The sequence below is a fragment of the Rhinolophus sinicus genome, chromosome 11 (assembly GCF_057876585.1).
Source record: "Rhinolophus sinicus isolate RSI-liver-muscle chromosome 11, RSI-T2T, whole genome shotgun sequence".
NCBI classification, from domain to species: Eukaryota; Metazoa; Chordata; class Mammalia; order Chiroptera; family Rhinolophidae; genus Rhinolophus; species Rhinolophus sinicus.
Genome location: NC_142511.1, coordinates 24,547,374 through 24,556,212, shown reverse-complemented (window position 1 = coordinate 24,556,212; position 8,839 = coordinate 24,547,374). Strand labels below are relative to the sequence as shown.

General features: G+C 41.3%; 2 pseudogenes; one reads left to right on the top strand and one right to left on the bottom strand.

Moving 5' to 3' along the window:
* On the top strand, positions 1–1,232 carry LOC109434456 (tubulin alpha-1B chain-like; annotated as a pseudogene).
* Positions 1,233–7,628: 6,396 nt separating this feature from the next.
* On the bottom strand, positions 7,629–8,116 carry LOC148756639 (translationally-controlled tumor protein-like; annotated as a pseudogene).
* Positions 8,117–8,839: the final 723 nt, after the last annotated feature.

The following is an 8,839-nucleotide window of genomic DNA, read 5'->3' as shown; positions in this document are numbered from 1 at the left end:
CAGCCTGATGACTAGATGCCAAATGACAAGACATTGGAGGAGGAGATGATTCCTTCAACATCTTCAGTGAGACAGGTGCTGGCAAGCATGTGCCCAGAGTAGTGTTTGTAGACCTGGAACCCACCATCATTGATGAAGTTCGCACTGGCACCTACCGCCAGCTCTTCCACCCCGAGCAGCTCAATAACTACGCCTGGGGGCAATACACCATTGACAAGGAGATCACTGACCTTGTCTTGGACTGAATTCATAAGCCAGCCAACCAATGCACAGGTCTTCAGGGCTTCCTGGTTTTCCACAGCTTTGGCGGGGTAATTGGTTCTGGGTTCACCTCCCTGCTGATGGAACATCTGTCTATTATGGCAAGAAATCCAAGCTGGAGTTCTCCATTTACCCAGCCCTCCAGGTTTCCACAGCCGAAGTTGAGCCTTACAACTCCATCCTCACCACCCACACCACCCTGGAGCACTCTGATTGTGCCTTCATGGTTGACAATGAGGCCATCTACGACATCTGTCGTCGAAACCTCGATATTGCGCACCCAACCTACACTAACCTTAACCGCCTTATTAGCCAGATTGTCTTCCATTACTGCTTCCCTCAGATTTGATGGAGCCCTGAATGTTGGCTTGACCGAATTCCAGACCAACCGGGTGCCCTATCCCCGCATCCACTTCCCTCTGGCCACATATGCCCCTCTCATCTCTGCTGAGAAAGTCTACCATGAGCAGTTTTCTGTAGCAGAGATCACCAATGTGGGGTTTGAGCCAGCCAACCAGATGGTGAAGTGTGACCCTCACCACAGTAAATACATGGCTTGCTGCCTGTTGTACTATGATGACGTGGTTCCCAAAGATGTCAATGCTGCCATTGCCACCATCAAGACCAAGCACAGCATCCAGTTTTTGGACTGGTGCCCCACTGGCTTCAAAGTTGGCATTAATTACCAGCCTACCACTGTGGTACCTTGTGGAGACCTGGCCAAAGTACAGCGAGCTGTATGCATGCTGAGCAACACCACAGCTGTTGCTGAGGCTGGGGCATGCCTGGATCACAAGTTTGACCTGATGTATGCCAACCATGCCTTTGTTCACTGGTATGTGAGTGAGGGCATGAAGGAAGGAGAGTTTTCTGAGGTCCATGAGGACATGGTTGCCCTTGAGAAGGATTATGAGGAGGTTGGTGAGGATTCTGTTGAAGGAGAAAGTGAGGAAGAAGGAGAGGACTATTAATGACCATTCCTTTCAACATGTCATACTTGGAATTTCATCTTCAAGCTGACAGGCATTAAAGCTTTCTGGATAGATTGTCTTCACTTTTACCTGTTGTAGGGAAGATGTTGAAGAAAATTTGCCTTCATTGGTTGATGTGAGCTTTTGTCTATTAGCTTTTATCTGTTCCTGTGTGTGAGGTGATTTCTGTGCTGTGATCAGGGGTTGAGTAAATTCCCCCTTTGGTCTCATTCTCCCGAGCAGGGGAGACATGAGATCAGGTTTTCTATTTGGTCTCATTCTCTCAAATAGGAGAGATATGAGATAACATTTGTTGTTCTGTCCGTGTTGTGAAGTGATGCTTAGCTTAGGGTTAAAGAAATTCTTCATCGGGAGTTGACAGAATTCCCTCTTTGTTCTGTCTGTTTCGCCCACATCAGCAGATGCAGTGAAGAAGTAGCTAAGTTATATCAGGACGACATGACAGGCACGTAGCCAGGCTTTGGAAGACCTTGGGCTGATGGTCCCCAAAACAGTAGATATTGCTTGTCCAGATGAATTTGCCCTTTGGCCGGATGGGCAGCATTCATATCAGTAACTGCCGGACCCTCCTAGAACCGGCCATTCCCAGAGGGGTCGGCAGGAACAAGAAACTTGGCTCTAAGGTACATCTGAGAAAATGTATAAGACAGACCTCAGTTGGCAATAGTATAATAATTATTATTTCATCATTTGGTCATTTTGTCATTGGTGATTTCTCATCATTCTAACATTTTGAAGACTTCCAGCAACATGCAACTTACAATACCTGGGGATGTCATGACTTCCAGCCGTGAACCTGGTGAGGTCTGGCTGGTTCCCGGCCTCTCCAGTGTTGTTTCCCATGGTTAGCCTTCTTGAGAACTTGTTAGCATCTAGAAAATTTGTATACAGCTTGCAGCTTACATCAGAAGACGTCCTAACTTCTAACAACAACAACAACAGCAACGACAACAACAGCAACATTCTTCATATTGTTAACACCTCGAAAACTTATATGCAATTTGTAGCTTATAGCATCAGAAGATGCCTTTACTTCTAAGAACAACAAGAACAACAATGCCAACAACAGTGCCAACAACAATGTAGCATTCTTGGGAACTAACAAGCAGCGCTGTGGGAGACGCCTGAGTTTCTCTCAGCTACAGACCTGGCAAGGTTTTGATTTATCACTTTTCCAGTGCTGTTCTCCCCCGGTTTGGTGAGCTTTTGGCATCTACTGTAATAGTTACTATCCTATAGAGCTTACTACTGTTTTTGGGTACTCCTTACTGACGTTATTTGTGTATTTAGCAAGATTTTTGGTCAATAATAAGCATATGTTGGGACCTCTTAAACTTGTAAATATGTGTACTCCTCTGACATGACATTGGTATCAATGTATATAGTTTAGTCTTAACCACCTTTACTTTCTGTCATTAGCACATTCTATTCATCGCCTTTGTCTTCTGCTATTGCATATTGCTAAGTAAATTAATTAGATATTGATAAATAAGTAAATTCATTGGCCCCATTCTAGCCTGCGTCCCTCCTTCTTTTCCCCGCTCGTCATTACACCTGTGGTTACGTCTGTCTTTATACCCACAAGATTTTTCCCTCATGTTTCAAAGTACAGGCATTGAGAAAAATACAAACAAAACAAAAACTGATGAGTTACTTTGTGCAGTGTTTCCACTGTTCTGGTAAGAATGAAATACAGTTAATTATTGTTATTCATGGTAGTTATAGTCTAAGAAGTCACCATAAACATCGAATTAGTGAATACTGAGCCACACTGTTCCTAAGGGAAATACAGTGTTAGGTTCGTGTGAGCTCTGGTCACATTTCATCAACCTTGTTTTATGTGTTTTTCTGTCTAAAGACACATATTTAACACATACAGGTGATTCATTAACACTGGAACTCACAGCCAACTGTACTATAACTCATGCCTGAATGAGGCTTATTTAGCATACATATTTTCTCAGTATAGCACATCACAGCCTTCTTGACCTTTATAAACTAGATCGCACTTCAGCACTACACATGGGGGTCATTTGAAACAGTGAAATCACCAACAGAAAGCACAAAAGTGCAGAAAATGTTGCACTAAATAGACCATAGAAAAGACACTTGTTTGTTGTTATGCAGCAGCCTACTCGTCTGTCCCCCGTACCTACCCCTAAAGAAAGGAGAGTCTGTGAGACGGATCCTTTCAGGGACTTTGCTTCACCTTTGTGCTTACACCTTATGTCTCCCTGTTTGGCCCCAAAGGATGGCTGGTTAGTCAATGACGAGTAAGATTCCTCACGGGGGGAACAACCTAAGACAAGCACAGTCACATGGGGACCAACAGGAGAACTCATGGGGTTGAAAGAGGTGGGCATAAACCCCTACCTTCCCTCGTCTAAGGAGAGCTTCTGCCTCTGTAGCTGCATTCCATCCCACAACCTGCTTGGGAAGTGATTCAATGATGTGATAACATCAGTTCTCCATCTATTCTTATCAGTAAGTTTCAGCATAAAGGTTTTGTCCCTTGGGGAGGTACATAAAACAATTACTAATACATCATGGGATTTTCAATACCGGCCGCTTTCAGGCAAGGGTGATTGGTTTGAATCAGTTTTCTGGTACGATGCATGGGACTCACAGACAGTGGAGAAAACAATGCTACTTCCTTCTGTGAACATCAATAAAAGCCACACGGTGGTCAGATTCGGGGCTCTCAGTCCTCTTAGGCTGTGAGACCCTTAGCCCCTAGTGCATAAATCTCTCGACTTCTGTTTCCTTCTTAACCCTTCGCCTCCCCTTCTCGTTCTCTCACTGCCTGCGTCGTGCTGAACACGACACTTGTTTATAGTTTGAGGGCTGAAACAAGAAAGCAGACTTTGCCTTATTCAAACTCAGGTGGGAAGATGAGTGTTGGCCGATAGACATTTTTCCCACTCTGTACATTAGCATGTCCATGAATGACCAACAGTGCCAAGAGTATTGGTTTTGATGTTACAAATAAATTTCAGCAAGTAGGCAAATTTGCAAACCCAGAATCTATAAATAACAAGAATTAACATATGCAGGTACCAGCTACAAAATAAAAATTGTGTAATTTTGGTGATTCCACATGAGTTAAATATTGATATATTTACATTAAAACTGGCATTGCATAATATAAAGATGAATGGTAAAATTCATGTTAACAATTTAAAATTCTAACTTTTCTTTACTTAGAATGGCATTAAATAGAAAGTAAGAAACACCATAAGTCAACAGAGACTAGAAGAAAGGAAAAAGCTTTATATTTTAGCACTTTTAACAGCACTTTTTTCCTATTTTTTTAACAAGGGGCCGCACATTTTCACTTTGCACTGGGTCCCACAAATTATGTAGCTGACCCTGGTTCCCTCAGGCCTTCCGTTCTACGCTCGGGTTGATGTGCTTACCTGAATCTCTTCACAGGAATATGGGACATTCAACTACAGAGAACACATCCCTTCTCAGAAGAACTGTGGCTCCTTCAGTCTTCACTCTCTCCTGGCACACTATGCCCACATCTAATTTTTGCAGCCTAGTATCAGCTGGCTAGACAGTAAATGGCCATCCCCACCTGTGCTAACAGACACCTGTAGGGCAAGACCAGCCCTAGTTAAAAGGTCAAATGGACAATGATTCTTCCATCTGTGCTTCCATCTTGCTATTCTTTCAGTGCAAGATGTGGACCTCTGGCTGGTCCCTTCAATTAGTCAATCTGTTAAAGTAATAAAATCTAAAACCATGGAAGTTTCAAAAAGAGACAAGGAGAAGTTTTATGTTTTATAATCCCAGAGTGCTAAAGGTCTTTCTAAACATGAATCCAAACCTAGAAAGCTATAAAAAGAAAGACTGATAAATTTGACTACTATATTAGTTTTATGTTGCCACAAAATTAGTGGCTTAAAACAACATAAATTTATTACCTTACAGTTTTAGAAGACAGAAATCTGAAATAGGTCTCACAGGACTGAAATCAAGGTGTCAGCAGTGCTGTAATTCCTTCAGGAGGTTCCAGGAGAGAATCTTTTTCCTTGCCTTTCCGTCTTCTAGAGATTGCATGCAGCCCATGGTTCTGGCCCATCCTCCATCTTCAGAGCACACACTCCAACCTCTGCTTCTGCTGTCACACTTCCTTTTTTGACTCTCACTCTCATGAATTCCTCTTATAAAGATCCTTGCGATTAGACTGGGCCTGCCCAGATAATCCAGGGTTATCTCCCCATCTCAAAATCCTTAATTTAATCACACTACAAAGTCCTTTTTACCAGATAAAGCAACACATTCACAGGTTCCAGACATTAAGACGTGAACTTATTGAGGCGCATTATTTGGTTTATCACATCTACATAGCAGATTAATATCTCTGATGACAGATAAATCTGATAATATCTCAAGCCCTGTTATAAGATTTAGAGAAGTAAAAACATATGTGCACACACAGGGTTTCAAAAGAAGAAACGAGAGATGAGGAAGAAGGCTGCTAGGCCTGACACACTTGCTGGTTTCCTGATCAACTGATTTAGATTATGTAGCAGATGTGGTCTTAACTTAAGGGAAGTGCTTTCTTTCCTGGAAGTCACAGCAAACCTCAAAGCAGAAGGCAGCCATAGAGAGCCACCAATGCCCTGGGAGATACCAGGCAGACACATCCAGGGAGGTCTCCAGTTGGCTAAATTTCAAGATCCCTAGGGAACTTGCTCTCAGATGCTGACAAAACTCAGGTTTGGCTCAGGTGTCCTGGAGAACCCTAACTCCCTGGAAGAGGAGAGAGCTCATACTTGACAATGCCAGATAAAACATAATTGTCCAGGTGTATTCTAATGTTGCAGAATCTCACATGGAAAGAATATGTGCTCAGCTGCTGTTGAGTGGAATGCTCTGAAAATGTCAGGTCAAGTTAGTTGAAGTCTCAGCTCCTAGAGACTGTTTCATGATGTGACCGCTGCTGGACCCTCAAGCTAGATCCAGACCAGAACAGACATTGCTTCACATAAACACCCTCAGAGACTATCTGATTGACCTCTCCCCTAATCCCCTAATGCCCCTATGCTGGTTCCTGGAACAGGTTGTTGTGCTGCCCTGGGAAAGCATGTAAGGCATTTTCCCTTTGTCTGTGGCAGGTTACAAGTACCTCTATCCATCCTGCCCTGTTCTATATAATTCTTTAGTGCTTGCCGCACAGCACCAGGGATATCCACGTCATCTTGCAGCCGCCCAAGACACACCTTGTACGTAAGGGCCTTTAATAAACTTTTGATGTCATGCTGGAATTGTCAGCCTCTATCTTTGGTCTCTCAACCCCCAGGAGATTTTCCCAACAGTTGATAGAGTTGTTCAGGTCATCTATATCCTTACTAATTTTCCTTTTACTTTTCTATGAATTACTCAGAGAAAAGCACTGAAATCTTCAAACGTAATTGTGGGTTTGCCTCTTTACCCTTTCAGTTCTATCCATTTTGTCTTCACGTATTTTGAAGATTTGTTGTTAGTTGCATGCACAATTAGGATTATAATGTCTTCTTGGTGAATTGACTCTAATGTCTCTCTTTATCACTGGTAATATTCCTTGTTCTGAAGTCTGCTTTATCTGACATTAATATAGCCAATACCCTTTCCTTCCTTTCTTCCTCTCTCCCTCCTTCCTTCCTTCCTTCCTTCCTTCCTTCCTTCCTTCCTTCCTTCCTTCCCTTCACTTAGGAAAAAAAGTTTTATTTTGAAATAATTTTAGACTTACAGAAAAATTGCAACAATAATACAGAGATTTCCCACATATACTTCATGAAATATCCCCTAATGTTAGCATCTTACATAATTATGAAATAATGATGAAAACTGAGAAATCAACATTGGTACAATAGTATTAACTAATCTACAGACTTTATTTGGATTTTACCAGCTTTTCAACAATGTCCTTTTTCTGTTCCAGGATCCAATCCAGGATCCCACATAACAATCATTGTATGTCTTCTTAGTCTTCTCCAGTCTATGGCAGGTTTACATTCTTGCTTTGTCTTTCATGACCTTGATACTTTTGAATAGTACTAGTCAGTGTTCTTTTAAGTTTAAATGCATTTTATTTTTTGACGACCTACATGACACGATTTTCTTAAAAACAATGCCACTGTTCCAAAGAAATCAAGGTCAGAAATAAATGAAGAGCTCAAGATAAATCAGTCCCATCTGTCCAATTCCTGGTGTGTGGATAAAAAACAGCAGCCAGTTATGATGATGACAGGTGATGGATCCAAATTGCCAAATTTACTAAAATTTTTCCATTTCTACACCATCCTTAAAGAAATTCATATTTTCTTTCTTTTGAATTTAGTAAATTCAAAAATTTACTAAAATTTTTCCATTTCTACACCATCCTTAAAGAAATTCATATATAGGGTCATACCATTCTGCACGGTAGACCAGCAGAGCAACCATGCCTTCTGGATTCATCATTTCACCAATAAAGAACTGGTAGTTTTTGAAATTAGCAAGAATGTGCTTGATTTGTTCTGCAGCCCTGTCATAAAAGGTTTTACTCTTTCTGGTCTCTGTTCTTCAAGTTTCCCTTTGATTGATTTCATATAATCTTTGATGTACTTCTTGTAGGCTTCTTTTGCGAAGCTGGTTTCCTGCAAATGATGGCTCATGACAACATCAACACCAGTGACTACTGTGCTTTCGGTACCTTCGCCCTCAGGGCCTTCAGCGGAGGCATTTGCACCAATGAATGAGTCATCAATGTTACCCTCTGACCATCTTCCCCTCCACCTTCAGGCACAGCACATCCGTGATCTGATCTCTCAGATATTGTAGATGTTGGAGAACATCTCATCATGGCTGATGAAGTCTGGGTAGATGATCATGATGGTGGCCGGAAGAAGACCATTTGGCGCTGGCCTTGTAGAAGCCAGGTGCTCCCAGCAGTGAGAGCTGCACTGGGGGTGGGGGAGGAAAAAGCAGTACTATGTAGTCAGTTATTCTGTAAAGTAGTCCTCGATTGGTTTTTGTCTGATGTTCTCTCATGATTAGATTGAAGTTACGCATTTTTGGCATGAAAACTGCATAATGTTCCCTTCTCAGTGCATTATATTAGCAGGTATATGATACCAATATGTCTTATCACTAGTGATGTTTAACTTGATCACTTGGTGTCTGTAAGTTCTCTCTACTGTATAGTGACTATTTCCCCCTTTTATAATAAATAAATATCTGAGGGAAGATACTCTGAGACTATACAAATACCCAGTTTCTTCTCAAATTTTATCCTATTATTTTTAGCATCTATTGGTGAATCTTGCCTGAAACAATTATTACAGTGGTGGCACAATAATGACTTTCTATTTCTTTCATTACCTCTCCCTTTGTTAACTGTGATTTATCTATAAGGAAAAGCTGTCCTTTCTCTATCACCAACTTTCTTTTTTATTAGTGTTTGCATGGTATATCCTTTCCATCCACTTACTTTTAACCTATCTATGTCTTGTATTTAAAGTGGGTTTCTTGTATATAGCTTATGTTGTGATTTTTTTTTTAAATTTCCTATTAAAGTAAAATTCAAATAATATAAAATTAACCCTTTTAGAAAT